Below are 16,677 nucleotides of genomic sequence, written 5' to 3'. Positions count from 1 at the left end.
AATAAAATGTTAAATTCAAACCAATATTGTAATGGTCTGACTACAGTACAGTGAATTCTGATTGGCTATAGATAGGTAATTCTGCAGTTTGCACATATTTTTTTTTTTGTGCTTGTACTGTTTATTGAGTACGGCAATATGTTGCTTATTTTAGAATCATAACAATGTCAGAATTTTTTTCTCCAGAGATTCCTGGATACACTGACAGATGAACAGAAAGCTGCTATAGAAGGAAATAATAAATTTGAATGTCAAATCAAAAAATATTTATTGTAAAGTGTAATATGTACACATCAAAACTGTAAAGTATATTTCCATTACAAACATTTGCACACCACACACTGCTTTTCTGTTGAGTACATGAACCTCTTCACCTCTTCCATATTTTTGCCATTGTTACCTACAGTATACTTTACTATATTATCTAATTACTCTTATAATGGCTTGTGTAAAGAATACTGCTCTCTTGCTGCTGCCATTACATTGGGAGAAAAATTTAATTTTTCAAAGTGAACGCTCAGTGAGCTTAATTAAATAAGGTGACATTTTGTCCACTTTAATCTTTCAATCATATGAAAGAAAAATACCCCAAAAATAACAGCACTGGAGCAGCTTTGGGGGACCCGTCGCATGGAGAGGAGGGGCCTGAGGGAGCGAGGGGTAGGGTAAGTAAAATTGTTTTTTAAGGTACTCTAGACAAAAATGAACATTTGATCGTTGCAGCACGGGGAAACATAACCACAAGGATAGTTTTGTAATTTTCTTAGAGTTTAGCTTTATCTTGCTGAGTAACTGCTCAGGTCTTTACTACTTTAGTAAATTAATGCCAATGTGTTATAGAGTGATAGAAGCCCCTGGCAACAGAATGCTATACTTCGCATATGTGGAGTAGAAGAATTATATCATTTTATGTGTGATAGATTCTTTTCATGTTCTGCCAACAATTTCTTCTAGTTGGGAATTTTATAAATTTACATAAAAAAAAATCTGTGACATTTGCTATAGATTAACAGTAAACGATGTCCTATATGTGATGCAGACAGAAAATATTATTAGAGAAAACAGATATTATGAAGGGCATCCTTTGTGTCATTATTAATTTTTTACCACTCATAACACATTGCATCACAAATCAAAATTTACATCTAATAAGTGTATTCCTCTGCATGATAAATGCTGATGGACAGTCCTCCATTCTCCATATATAATAAAAGGAAATCTTCTGTGAACCACTCATGGCTTGAACAGCTAACCATTTTAAGAGGAATTGTATTTTATAATATTATCAATAATTCAATTGTTTAAAGCAATACCGAATTGCAGGGTTCTGGCATAATCAGTATATACTGTATCTTAATATATCTTTATATATCTATGTCTATCAATCTATCTATATGTATCTATCTATATGTATCTATCTATATATATATATATATATATATATATATATATATATGTAGTATATATCATGTCTTTTGAATGTATTTGTAGATATGCATGCTTTTTTTTACCAAAGAGACAATAAAAACTATATTTATTTCTAAGCTAAGTTTAGTGAAACGCCCAAGATAGGTGTAACAGAATGAAGTTTTACACTTCGAATTCGGGCCACTTATATGAAACAAGCAAATACAACTAAACGGCTGCAGTACAGTTTATTAAACATTTAAATTTCTCAAGATGTGTTAAAGCTGACATCCAGGCAAACAGCTAAATATGCAAGTGAAATACATACAGTTTCTAAGATCTATTTTACCTGCCAAGGAATTAGTATTTATGTCAGTTCACTGTTGATATTTACACAACCCTGCCACACATCACATAATGCCTGGAGACATGACTTTTCTCTACTGCAGTTAAGTAATACAAATGGGTCTTGTCTGTCCCTTACTCTGTGATTGAACAGTGAAAGGTAAGAAGCAAGCTAATAGGCTCATCTCTTTGTCACTTTGCTCTCTCCTTCTATCAGCATTTCCTTGTTAGCACATACAGTACACATTGCAGCACAATTGATTGACTACTTGTGCTACTTCCAGTTTGAGCTCTGCTGCTCTGTGCTGATATTTTTCTGTTCCCATGACAACTCCAAAATGTTCTCGTTGCTTTCTGTAGTGAAGACAATGGTCACCAGGACAAATAGTGAGGATGAATCTGCCCAATGAGGACACAGACAAAAATAAAACCAGTTCTAATCCTTCACAACTCCATTGAAAACTTAAAAAAAAGTGTTGGCTTTACATACATGGCTGGCACAGTGGGTAAGTGGTTAGCACTGCCCAGCAGAACTAGGGCTGTCAGTGTTCTATGGGTTATATTACAAGAGTGTCTCCTTCGTGCTCACCAACTGTGCAAACAAAGTGTTAAAAAATGCACATATATGCATCTCCCCATTGCAGCTGTGACACATGTGACATGTGATATGTGTTCCCATGGATTATTTAGTAATTGTTAGTGTAAATACAGTATATGAAATTGGTTTTCATTTCACTTTTTTATGTTGGTAGATTTTTTATTTCTATAAATCAGCGACAAGAGACAAGATAGTGAACACAAGATATATACATGGATATGTTGATAAATTTATTGTATTACATTTTTTTTTTTAATGGATGAACAGCTCACACCTTATTTGATGCAGCACATGGACAGTAATCATATAGGAGGTTGTACTGCACTTTATTTTTAGATTGTAATTGTTCTAGGGGTACCTGGAGTTCTTCCTGTGCCTTTATGGGTTTCCTCCCATACTCCAAAGGCATGCTAGTAGGGTAATTGGCCTAGTATGTGTATGTATGAATGTGAGTTATGGACCTTAGATTGTTAGCTCCTTGAGATCAGGGACTGATGTGAATGTAAAATATATATGTAAAGTGTTGTTTAGATTGTTGGCACTACATAAGTACCTGTAATAAAATAAATATACTGCAAGTATCAGATACAATGATATAAAAAATACAGATATATCAAATGATACCCTCAAAAACAGTTATATTAAAGATTCCTGGGTTTTGTCTTGGCTTTTTTTCCTAGTAATTCTCTTAGTGGAATAGGAAGTGAAACTCTGTTTTGCTAATTCACGTACAGTTGGTAGACTAATAAATAAAAGGTCTGACAAGGATCAAAAGCCTTTAAATAAATTTAAACATCATGATTAAATTGCAACACATCAATGAAAGGTCAAATAGAAAAGAAGGAAAACAAGCCTATACTGTATACATTAGTAAATGTATTCCATTCCGTTGTTATTATTTTATATCACTTAGCGGCTCATATGTGACCCATTTTCATTTCCTCATCTCCAAGAATAGTTGAAAAGGGGACATGCTATCAGTTCTAAGACATACAGCATGTCTCGCACCACTTCAAACACAGTCTCAAATCCCATTTATAATAGCAGACTGTGATCTCATTCAATACAACAACTGTTGCAGAGAGAAGAAACACATATGTTTTATGTCCCATCCTTAGACTGAATGCAGTAGGGGGATGATAGAACTTTCCTTTTAAAACCTTCTCCCCTGCACATACCGCTCTTAACACTCTCTTTGCATACTTTGTACATAGCGCACTTCACACCCTGTAATAATTCACTGACAGTGCAATATCATTTAGCACATACATTTCAAAAGATTTTTCTAGTAGCATGCTTTAGAAACTAAAAATATTTACAGGTAAACCTCAAGTAATGCAAGTATTGCTATCCATTCTTAGAAAATGATCCCAACATCCCCATATCAATAGGGAGGACTGGTCAATGAGCTATCACTACAATTAAGCAGTCAAAAGACTATTAACAATGCACTTTCTATTGACAACTGCTGATGTTAGAAAGGTGGGAGGGATTCTAGAAACTACTTTAAGGGGAACCTGTAGACATGACATAAAGATGGCAACCACCCCAATTGATAACTAGCCTTTGCAGCAAGGTGCACATGGAAGGGCAACACACATCACAAACAACAAAAATTTCCCAGCACACTTACCAGCTAAAATCAAAGTGACTATGTCTAACAATTCACATTAAACCAGAGGGTATTGTTGCACACATTTGCAAAATATGTGAAATTTGCAGTGCCCACATCAAGGCCCCTCTCTATATTGCAGTGCTAACTCCATAGTTTTGAGAGTCTGGAGTATATATAGCACGGGATAAATTAAGGGCAGATTTGCCTGGAGGGAGCCCGCTCCTCCTTAAAATGCACAAGGATGCACTGAATGCCCAGAAAGAGCACAATAGCAGCTGGAGGCATCAAACGTGCTTCCATGCCAAATCAAATAAGCTATACAAAAATATTGCAACCACTCCAATTTATAACTAGCCTTTGCAATAAGGACAACGCACATCAAAAACTAAAATTTCCCAGCAGGCTTACCAGCTAGCTTGTAAACAAACCAAATTGACCCTGTCTAACAGTTTCATTTAAAAACAAAGGGTTTTGTTGCACATATTGCACACCCTGTAGACATGACAGGATAGCATGAAGCAGAAACATCTGTTCTGAATCTTGATTCAAGAGTTATAATTAAAGTGTAACTCAGTTTTTAGTGGAGTTACATTTACTTCGCTCTGATGCCCTTCCTCTTCCTCCTAGCATAATTATCTTTCCTTGTTATGTAGAGTCTCCATTGTGTGGCCAATTCAATACCGCATAGCCTCTTTTTTAAACTAAGGACTCTTGGGTCATCCTCCTTCCATAATAGTGGAGTTTAACTTTAAATCCTGTCCCCAAACAGCCCCACCTGGCACATCCTGTCTTCCCAATGCCCCTTTCTTGGCATTGACCTTCAACCTGCATAGTTCTTCCTCTTCTCTTCAGTATTCTCTGATGACATTGTGTGAAGGAATTACATGTACACAGGGCAGTGAAGGGACCGCAAAAGACTGAGAGTGGTCAGGAGAAGTTTTTAGTCACATGCCCCACCTGTTATTGCACAACCCTCTTTGATCATGTATGACCTGCAAAATCCATACATTTTAGATTATATGAATAACATTAGTATAGAAATGATTATTTTCTTAGTATCCTTAAAATGTATATCCAATTTGAGCTAAAAAACACAGAAAAGAGATGAGGACGCAAGTAGCAGTTTGCTACTCCGTTGGTTCCGACCTTTGTTGCCATTCCTCAAACTGGGGCCTGGAAATGGGAAGTTGGGACAGGGGTTTTAGTATGGTGTCCCTCTTCCTGGTCTGTAACCCCAAGTACTGGATTTTTTCATGGAACTTTGTTTGGTCTGTTTGGTCTGAACACATTTGAACACGCATGCACAGTGTCCCAGCACATGCCCAAAAAGAGTGCCTATCTAGCCCTGTATCTATTTTCAAAACATGCCTGTTTTTTGCATATTTATGGAAGCTGCATGGTAACCTAAACAACATTACAGTATATTTAAAAACAAAAATGTTATATATTAATATATTACAACTTACCCGTTTTTAGATGAAGTGGCAGAATTTGTTTCCCTTTTTTAGTCTTTTTTTAACCTGGTGGTCCTATCAGTAACACACAAATTTCTGTCCTAGGGTGACAACGCTCACTCACTGGACTGTGTCTATGGTAGAGCAGCATTTTCACCCAAGAACTGGTGTTTTTAGTGTTTTAGAACTAAAGAACACCTCTCCTTCTCCTCTTCACCAAAACATAGGGAGAGTTACTCTGTAGTCCACAGAAGAAAACAGCGGGGCTGATATAACTACTTGATTACAGTACAGCACAGACAGGCAGAGCAAGAAGTTACAAGCTCATTTGTTTTATGACAGAATCAGTAGGTATTTTTCTACACTTTTAAAGAGGCAAAACATGGGGAAACATGCCTATACTTTTGTTGTGCCCTTACACTTTAAATGAATTAAAAGCTAGTATACCTGAGGGTTATCCCATTACTCCCTATGGAGTATGAAGCATAAGAACAAACACAAAGGGTTCACAGATGAAGACTTTTCCTGTGCATGAAGCCAATGCAACAAAGATGTGTAGATAAGGGGGGAGATAAAGGGGACAGTCACTGAGCACCCAAAGCACGTGCTCCACATCTCTTTTTTGGTTGGTGTTGCAGTGCCTATTCCATTTGCACTCTTGCACTGCAGCTGCTGCTCCTGCAAGTTGACAGACCTTAGATGCAGGCAGTGGCAGTTCAGAGCAATGGAGGGTCTCCTTAGCACCTCCTCTGCTCTGGTCACAGGACCAAGCTGAGCGAAGACATCCTCTCACTTTCAACTGCCTGGTCTGGCAAGTGGGTTTCATAGAGGTGGAAAGAGTTGTACTTAGGGGAGTTCTGTACCGGGAAGAGCTGTACTGAAGGTTATTTGTACTGGGGGAACACTATTTAGGGGGAGCTGTAGTGTGGGAAGGGCTGTGCTATATGAGAGAGATTTACAGGGGTGTGGATCTGTTCTGGCTTGAAGAGAGATAATTCTTTGTTGTACTCTTTCCAATGACCTTTGCATTATGCTTTCCTGACCCCTGCATTATTTATATTACATACTCATAACCCCTACACTCTGTCCATTACATACCCCTGCACTCTGTGTATCACATACCCTGCCCCTCCACTCTGTACAGAATGCACTCCTGAATCCTGTGCTCTTTTCATTAAATACTCCTGACCCCTGCACTCTGTACATAACTTGCTCCTAATCTCTGTGTTCTGTGCATTATATACTCTAGACCCCTGTACTCTAGTGTGTTATGTACTCCTGATCCCTGCACTTTGTTCATTATGCACCCCTGACTCTTGCACATTGTGCGATATTGCATGCCTAAGCCTGGTTCTATATACACTCTGCTGGGTATTTCAGACCCCAGAACAATGCACTCTGTACGTCAGGCTGTATACAGCATAATCCTGACTCCTGTACTCTTAATGCTATTTTGTACAACAGTTGCTGGTTGCAAGTAGTCACTGAATTTATTACTGAAGTTATTGAAGGTAAGCTGATTGCAGAAAAGCATATGTAATGGAAGAGTCTCAATTGTTACTAATGATTGTATTGAGTTCTGTTAGACTTTCACTTGTGGCACAGTAATTAAAGCATATTTTGTAGGTACAATGACTGAGGCATATGTTACCATATATGCAAAAAATAAGAAAATGCCACGGTAAATAGGTAGATCACCCTATATAATTGCTCTCTGACTCATCAACAAACAAATATGTGGGTTTATCCCCAAAAAAACCTATAGCATACAAAAAATGAACAGCCCTAAAGAAAGGCCGTAAAATAACGATTTAGATTAAACCCAATCTAAAGTTCCTGGTACAAAAATTACTTTATTGTAAATCTCACATAAGAAAGGTGAAACCTTGCAAGGTGAAATACACATCACAAATATAAAAATTTAGCAATCCGGATTCCTATATCCAACGGCTAATCTAAATTACCATTCATCATGGACATGCTCCATAAATATAAAGTATTCATAACCCAAAGAATAGTGATGTAAAGTACTAGATAAATGACAGTATGTCATCATCATGTGCATTGACTATGTTAGATGGCATGATAGTGAGTTTCAGAATCATACAGGTTCCAATCGCCCTAATGATAGGAGTTATAAAGGATTATGTAGAATCCAGAGGAACACTAAATCATTCTGGCCCAAATGCAAAAGTACGCATATCGTAACATGTTTATATCTTACCATATAAATAGTGTGTATGCTCAAGTTTTAAGCCTCTCCTACTTTTAGTGCAATTTTGACACACCCAAAATTTACCCCAATTACTCTCCTCTGGGAGCCCAAGGCCAAAAAACTCCCAAGAAAAAAAAAAAACATCTACGGCCCTGAATGTAACAGATGCAACCATTGCGTTTGCTGGATCAGGTCACCTTAACATATATTTGCTGTACATCTTGATTTTAAATTTTTACATTGTAAATCCATGTCTCGTCATAGTATACCATGGTGAATGATACAGCTCCATTAATGTTCCGGGATTGTCCTGCTCTTCATAAAAATACCCTCACATCATGAATATATGCAGTATATTTGCATAGTATATGTGTGTGTATGGGGCGATTATAAACACAAACATACGAAAACAAAGTTAAATCAGACTCCAGACACCGGGGAACCTAAGCTGCCCAAATGTGGCTAAGTGAAGCATGGGAGTTTGATAAAGAACAGCGCTGCCCTGTCATGAGGGTACACATATACTTGTAAATAAACTAAAATGAGGAACACATTCTCTTCCATGAAAAGAATTACATCGGGCAGCTGAAAGGAGAAGAAAAATATGCGGTTGAGAATATGAATAACTGTATATCGCTGTAACAACAATTTTTTTCTAAGTGATTAAACCCTGCTCATTTTTCATTATTATAGTGTCATGGATTTACATTAAATAATAAGATTTATTGCCTTAACTACAAAAGTTTGAAAACATTAGGAAACAACAGTTTATATGTATTCAGAATATGTTTAGAAAAGGATATATTATGGGATAAACTAAGGAGAGAGATATTTTTTTTTTCTACAACATGAGCCGTATAAAGTTATTTGGAAATGAAATATTCTCAGTCTGATGATAAAATATAAACATTTAGTAATTTTTTTAAATAATTAGGCAACAGAATAGGAAATTTAAAAAAATCATTATGTAAGGGATTTATATGAAGTAATACAAAATAATGGAGTTTCAAATTTTTGGCTGTATTACTTTTAAGCATACTTAGGATAAACACACAAAAAAGGAAAAAGCATATTTCAGACTCAAGTACTTCTATTTTCTAGAGTTAAGGAAAATATATTTAATAGTCAAAAGGGTATAAAGCTTGGAATACACTAAGTACAGCCCTGAGTAAGATGAAATTAAACAACTGATAGCCTAATAATATTAAACTATAAAACAGAAGATATGGTTTCATAATAACTGCATTCCTTCTATTCGTCCCTCTTTATTTTCTGCATTCATAAAATAGCCTATCTTACTTAAATTATACATACCATCATGTCATACGTAGGTGATGCTCTATTATCTACAGCAGGTATAAAGTTTACTGCAAGTATTATGTGTATGCATGCAAGTGAGTTAGGGGCCTTAGACTGTACGCCCCTTGAGGGCAGGGACTGATGTGAATGTAAAATATATATGTAAAGCGCTGCGTAAATTGACGGCGTTATATAAGTACCTGTAATAAATAAAATAGTAAATAAGTTCTACAGCTAATCAAATGGAAAGTGGTCCTGCAAAATTATAGTGTGTGTACAACAAAATGTTTTCCTAGTTTTGGATAGCATGCAGAAGGATCATATCCCTGGTCACGTTGTTACTGCTATCCAAAGCTTCACAAAAGAGATTTATTCTCTTTTCCTGTTCTGCTGATAACATTTTATTAGGCAGAAAAGGAAGAGAGGTCTGCAATGTTGACAGAAATGAAAAAAAATGGTAGTAGAGTAGAAGACAGAATCCCTATCAGATATTTTTGTCTATGTCCCTGTTTTTTAATCACTATTGACCATCTTGCGAAAACATTGTCCGTAGGACAGGAAGTGAAGAAAAATCTCTTATACGGACATATTATATTATATGTTATATTGTTATGTTATATATATATATATTATTGTTATATATATGTTATGTTATATTGAAAACCTGACAGGAGTTCTAAACCTTTTTCTACTCTGTCCAAAACTATCCAAAAATATTTTTTGCTTGAATTAACACTAAAGTGTTTCTTAACCCACAACAGTAAAATCAATTTGTATATGCAGTAAAGCATGCTTGTTATACTCACTGTGAAACCTAAGGGGTTAATCATCTACATTGTGTAAAAAGGCTGTTTGATCCTGTCTTTTCTGATCCTCCCCTTCTTTAAATGTCCCCAATCCATCTGCCATAGTACAGAGCAGCAGTGGCAAGTCTGAACATGCTCTGTTTGGTGTGTATTGCTAGAGAGTTGTTTTCTTTTTTGGGAGGGTGCATGTGATCGGCACAGGGCCAATCAGCACAGAGCGTCAGGGGTCATGCAGCCTCATAGGACAGTCAGAGGAGAAAGAAACCTCCTCCGACAAGATAAACTAGTGCTCAGCAGGACACTGATAGCAGTTACAAGACTGCTCTAAACTGCTGATAAGAAAAGGTATTTAGCAGTTTATATTTACTAAAATAATTTTCATTTTCCATGTACTGTGGAAGACCAGATATAGTGGATGCAGGGTTATGGGTTTATTAACACTTTAACGTTTTTTACAATCTTTTGGACAGCAAAAATACCTAGGTTTAAAAAATATTTTGTCCAGTTGTTGATTATACTTTCTATTATACGACTAAATTAAGATTTGTAATGTTGTGCTTGTTTATGAATATTTACAATATCTTGTTTTTTTTTCAGAAAACATACCCTACTAATGATTTGGGATGAGGAACTTGCACATTCGCATGACCAATTATTTACAGACATCATTCCCACAGTGTCTGCCTTTGTTTCTGGCCGCATTTTGAATCTGGATCCTATCATTCATTTAGTTAAATGATAGCATGAAATCATTGTGATTATACCATACCTGTTTTAGTAACAGTCAGTATGGCCTTGCAATTTTAAACTCAATGGGTATTAAATATTTATGAAAACACTTACAAGCATCAACAATTGGATTTTGGTATGTCTATGTTTTAATACTGACTGTGTTTTGTTAGTGAGATATATAACTCCCCAACACATCAGTTCCAGGTGTTGTTTATCACGTGTTTGTGCTGGGAAGGGAGATTATGCGGGTCTTTTAGTATCATTTTATACTGCCGGACGAGAACACCTAACATTTTAAGAGCTTGCATCTTTAAAAGGTTGAATTAACTAATAAATGTTATGACTCAATCTCAAAACCTTTTGCTTTCATCAAAGTTTACATGAACCCCTGGAGAAAGCAAACTTTAATAAGACATTATGTTGCATCTGCAAAGTTTAGACACTCTTTCCATCAGTACTTAGTAATTTTGACTTGGAAGCCTCCAAACATTTCCTGAAACCGGCTAACAGTATTTGTCCCGTCCCTGAAGGTAGTGTTTGCTTGCAAAAGACTTTTAGTTCTAAAATATTGTTATGCCATGTTGCATATACTGCATATTTGACATATACCAACAATGTTTTAGTAACTTTTAGTGGTTTATTTACTAAAGGAAAATAGGCTGTTCACTTTGCAAGGCACGTCGCATTTTGCAAAGGAATTTTCCCCAGAGCTTAGTGAATGTAGTGAAACTTCACTTTGCAATGAATACCAAAACATGTGCAAGGAAAAATAAAAAACATTTTTTTTTGCTTGTACATGGTTGGATAATGGAAGTCATTAGAGCTTTACCCCATTCACTAAGCTCTTGGGAAATACCCTTGCAAAATGTGACTTCCCTTTTACGTAGTAAACAGTCTATTTGCTTCATCCCCAAGATGATCAGGCAGATAAAAACACTTTAAAAAACTAACTAAAGCCGGCCACAGATGAATCGAATCTCTGCCAGTGCAGCGGGGACCGGACAAGATTTTATCCATTTATTGGCAGGCTGATTGTTCCCTATTCGATCCATTGATCAATTTGAGTACAAACAGCATTTAAAATTTTTAGTATGTGATTACTGCCCATGGCTACAGCTGCTAGCAGTGATCTTTGTATTCTGCAGGCCTGGGGGAGCTCCCCATCCTTGGTGGAAGGAAAGAAAATCTATTAGTAGATTACTACATCTACCAAACCAAGGTGGAAAAGGGAATCCCCCTAGTCAAGATTTTGAGTTCTGACAGTGGGGATTCTCGAATGTAAGACTACACTGATCAGCAGCTGCAGCCCATAGGCTGCAGGCATTGATCGAGAGAAATTTTCCAACAAGCCCATTTGACAGAATTTGAACATTGGATCAACATCTGTAAAGTATAAGCAGCTACATGGATCAAAATGTGGTCAGTCCCTGCTGAACCAGTTGAATTTTGATCCATCTATGGCAAGCTTAATGCTGTTTGTTTAACCACTTAAGGACCGCCCTACAGCAGATATGCTGTGACAGGGCAGCACCTGTGCGCAAAATCACATATACATGATTTTGCATCTCCAGGTAGGGGGCGTGCGCGATCCGTGCATGTGCCCTACCCGAGCCGACATTCATGGCTGTGGATGTCAATCGTCGGGTCCCAGCCGGTAATTACCCGCCGGCACCCGGTGATTACCGAGCAACTCCAATGGGGAGGAAGATTGTTTTGTTCAAACAAACAATCTTCCTCCCTGTCAGCTCCAGTACACTGCTCGGGATGGCTGTGCACAGCACAGCCATCCTGATCAGTACACTTACAGTAAAGAGCACACCCCCCACCCCCTAATAAAACACTCCCAGCACACAGTTAACCCTTTGGTCACCCCTCACATTAACCCCTTCCTGCCCAGTGCCATTAGTACAGTGTCAGTGCTTTTTTTTAGCACTGATCGCTGTCTTGGTGTCACTGGAGATGTCCCACTAAAAGTCGCTGATCACCACCATTACTAGAAGAAAAAAAAATCCCATTATCTATACCGCCATTTGTAAACACAATAACTTTCATGTAAACCATTTATTTACACGTATTGGGATTTTTTTTAGCAAAGACATGTAGCAGAATACATTTTTGCCTAAATTTATGATGAAATTTAATTTTTAATTTTTTTTTACTGGACATGTTTAAAATGAACATGTGGAAAATTGTTGGTATTTTTTTGCTCATAGCGCAAAAAATAAAAAATGCACAGGCGTTCAAATACCACCGAAAGAAAGCTCAATTCATGGGAAAAAAATATGTAAATTTCATTTGGGTGCAGCATTGCATGACCACGTAATTGTCAGTTAAAATAATGCAGCACTGTAACGCAAAAAATGGCCTGGTCAGGAAGGGGGATAAATCCTCAGGAGAGCAAGTGGTTCAATAAAAAATAATTAGCACTGGGTGTTTGATAAAAAGCATAGAATGCAGGATCAATAGTTTGGTAATTACTTAATGTCTCCTTCATTGTCCAGTCAGCATGTTGGGGACTGGTTAGATGCTGGCTGATGAAAACCTTACATTATAGATCTTCCCTCAGTACAAATGTCCCCCATGGCACACGAAAGTGAGGTCCCCACTTGGGTGTGCCATGTGCGAGTGCAGCTTTGGTCATAAATCTTAACAAAGTTATAAATGAATAGGTACAGCACAAATAGCTGCTTCTTGGCCCATAAGGTCAAAGGACCAAAGCTTCATATTACATTCTATACACAATAAAGCAACATTTCTCTTTCCTTTGTTGTGATGTTCAGAGTGCTTGCTGTTTGTTCTGTACAAGGAGTACTGAAATTTGACAAGGATCAAGCTTCATATAGATACAACGGGGCTGCAGTTTTTAATTATGGTTCTAAGTTAAGATGATTCAGTTTTATTTTTTAATGAAAACCCTTAACACAAAAATAGCAAAAAAAAGCATTAAAAAAAGGTAAAACAAAAATCGAACTTCATCCCCGATGGCCATCCTTGTGACCACTCTATTGTGCCAGCTCCTAAGAAGAAAACAGGCAAGGATTTACGAATCAGACAGACCAGCCACAGTGATCATATGTCAGAATTCTTGACAGCTGTGGCAAATCTGGTAAGTGATCTTATAACATGGTAAACAACTGCTGACTGAGGCCTTCCATCCAGAAACCAGAGTAATCTAATGAGCATCAATTTTGTTTTCTGCTTAAATTTAGGAAAAATGCAAAGACAGATTTTCCTTGTGGGTAGGCTTAACATTGACTACCAGTGCCAACAGGAAGATGGGTTTTAAAAATACAGAAGCTCCAAGGAATCTGGCAAGCACATCCAGGACCTATTAATAGATTGTTTGCAATTCAGAATAAACAAATCCAATAGTACATATTCACTAATTTAACTTATACCTGAACACCAGGGACAACCAGGGTGGGCCATACCCTGCTGCCCCTTCCCCTTTGTCTCCTACCTGGCCAAGATGACAATTTTTGACTATGGTGATTTTTTTCAAGATAATGCACAGTATTGTGGAATATTGAAGTAAGCAGCTAAGACGCAGATTTTGATGATTTAGTGGACATCCCAGATATTCCTTGAGGCACCATTGATCTACATATATAGATTGAGCCATACATCTCCTAGACAGACATTGCCTATTTGTGTGTTTTAAACATGGCAAGATTTTTTGGTGTTATACCCTGCTAATCTCCTCAGCATGTGGTCAATATAGTCCACATAATGCAGAGAGAATCATCCTTTTTATCCCACTGCGTATGCAAAAGATCTTAACATTCTTGTATAAATTTGAATTGCTTGATACCATACAGGAAAGATAGAGATAGAGGGGATGCAATAACATTGTTTGATTACATTGTTGTTAACAATTTATATGTTCTTTTATGAAGGATAAATTAATTTATTAATTTTATAAACTAGTATTGTGTACTGGTACCCACATTTTTATATTCATGTTGTCACACCAAGCACATGATAAAAAAAAAGTGCTGATATTTAACAGGATATTATTTTGAAAATTTAGTTCTATATTTCTTTTTAATTTCTATATTTTAATTCTTAAAAACTATCTCCTGTGGTTCTGTTTTGCATTATTTGCTTTTAAAAATTTGAAAGTAATGTAGTGTTCAGACAGCAACTGATTCATCACTAGACTGTTAAGAGTCATTTAGAAACAGAGTGTTCCACTCATGGGGAGTATCTGGAACTAGGCTTGCAGTTTGTAGGAGAAATACCTACAGTATATAAAATGGTCCCCCATGTTAATAAAAGTCCCCTAGCTGGAGCTTCTGAAAAAGTACAACTTTGTTTTTGACCTGGAATTAAGATTTCAACATTCGAGAATATAATTAGAATTATGTATCACATCCAACTTATTCTGGGTTACAAAATGTAAAAGAGCAATATTGCTCTTATAGTGATGAGTAGAAAAAACCTAACCTGTTTACATAATTAGAAAAACTGTAACTCTAAGCAAAACTTTTATTTTTTATTTTATAGGTTAGCATTTCTGTTAGGATTTCATTGCTGCTTTTGGCTTCATTGGGGAGATTTTCTTCACTACTGGTCCCAACGTTATCACATGGACAAGAAATGAGATGAAATCTGCCCAGTGGAGACACAGACAGCACTAACAGAGAAAATCTTTTAGAATTTTTTGCCTTTTTAATCTAAAGTTTGGACAGGAGATACACATTTTTTTTTAATCCGAACAACTTTTATTGTCAAGATAATAGAGAAAATGGAACAGTACTTACAGAATCCACAATGACATTACTGCAACAGCAGGATTACAGGAGATACACATTTAAAGGGTCAGCAATAAGAAGAAAGAGAAATCTGATGAGGACCAACAAAACAAATGTGATATTAGTGAATGGTCAGTGGTAAAAGAGAACAATGCTGCTCCTAGTAACTAAGAGGAAAAGTCATAAAAGAATATACTTTGCTTAGCAACTTATGGTGTGTATGTATGTGTTCGGGAGAGGGGTCCATAAAGATATGAAATCAAAATAGCACAGTGATATCAATACAAAATAAAATAAGAGAAGGTTTGAAATAAAGGGTATAATACAATCCTTTAGAGCAGCCTTTCTCAATATTTTAACTCAAACATTTGAAATAGTTTTCCGGTCTCAGGAAACCCCAATGCATGCTGATACCTGAAAATTGTGTATGTACTATGAGAAACCTGAAGTCATGCCTAACTCTGTACTAACAATATTATGTACCATGCCAGATGACTTATTGTACTCTTCACAGTATGGCCCAAGAATACATAGTGATCATTTGCACAAGCTTAGATATACTGTACATCAAATATTCACACTTTAAGTTGATGATATAACACCTCATTCTAGAAAGCATTAGTGGCTAGTTTATGCACCTTAGACCATTAATTAGTTCTGATTTGTCAATGACAAACAACACCTATCACTAACCTTACAGAATAAAACACAGTCTTGTTCCTTAAGGAAACCTATATTCAGGAATGCTGTCTCCCCCCCCCCCCTTCTGAAAATATTAGTTGGCTGCCTTTCATGTTTATCTAATAGCTTCATTACTTTTAGAAATGCTGATCTGGAAAAAATATGCAGATTTGAAGCTCTGATCTGCTTTTCACTTTCCTGTTCCTAATGCCTATTCCTGGTCTTTAACTCAGAAAATGTTGAATCCATTGCATTAAAATAATAGCCAGGAAACCAGCAGTTTCAGAAAAACATTGTTTAATATCATGCTAGATACTGGAGGCATTTGTTCTATTTGTTCCAAAGAGCAGGATAGTAACGAGGAAAGCTGCCTCTTCAGTTTTAAAGCGGAACTTCACCCACAAGGAAGTTCTGCTTTAAGTCCTCCTCTACCACAATTTTTGTATAATTTTTTTGTATCATTTTTTTTTGGGTGGGGGGGGGTGAGCAGCGGGAACCTGGCTTTGACAGGTACCCAATCCAACTGCCCCTCAGTTCAGAAGTTTGACCCCCTTCTCTTAATCCTCAGCTTTCTGGGTCAAGTCACAGGTCCCAGAAGGCTGCAGGACCATTCACAAAGCTCAGAGTGGCTTGCACATGTGCAGTAGGAAGCTGGCTGTCACAGCTGGCTTCCCACACTAAAGATGCAGGTGCCAGGTACCTGAAGACTAGTGAAGAATTAGCCCGGGTAAGGACTGCATTGGATCCCTGAACAGGTAAGTGACCTTTTAT

General features: G+C 36.9%; 1 long non-coding RNA gene across 1 annotated transcript in view; it reads left to right on the top strand.

Annotated features, from left to right (window-relative positions):
* Positions 1 to 10,577, top strand: part of LOC149457125 (uncharacterized) — a 67,694-nt gene extending 57,117 nt beyond the window's left edge. The window contains exon 2 of the long non-coding RNA XR_016313744.1: positions 10,337 to 10,577. This is a non-coding gene — a long non-coding RNA (uncharacterized LOC149457125). The remainder of the gene's footprint in view (positions 1 to 10,336) is intronic.
* The last annotated feature ends 6,100 nt before the right edge of the window (positions 10,578 to 16,677 follow it).

This window comes from Staurois parvus, unplaced genomic scaffold, assembly GCF_062004578.1.
Source record: "Staurois parvus isolate SC_StPar_1 unplaced genomic scaffold, SC_StPar_1.0 ptg000334l, whole genome shotgun sequence".
Classification (NCBI taxonomy): Eukaryota; Metazoa; Chordata; class Amphibia; order Anura; family Ranidae; genus Staurois; species Staurois parvus.
This window is presented reverse-complemented; position numbering and strand designations above follow the sequence as displayed.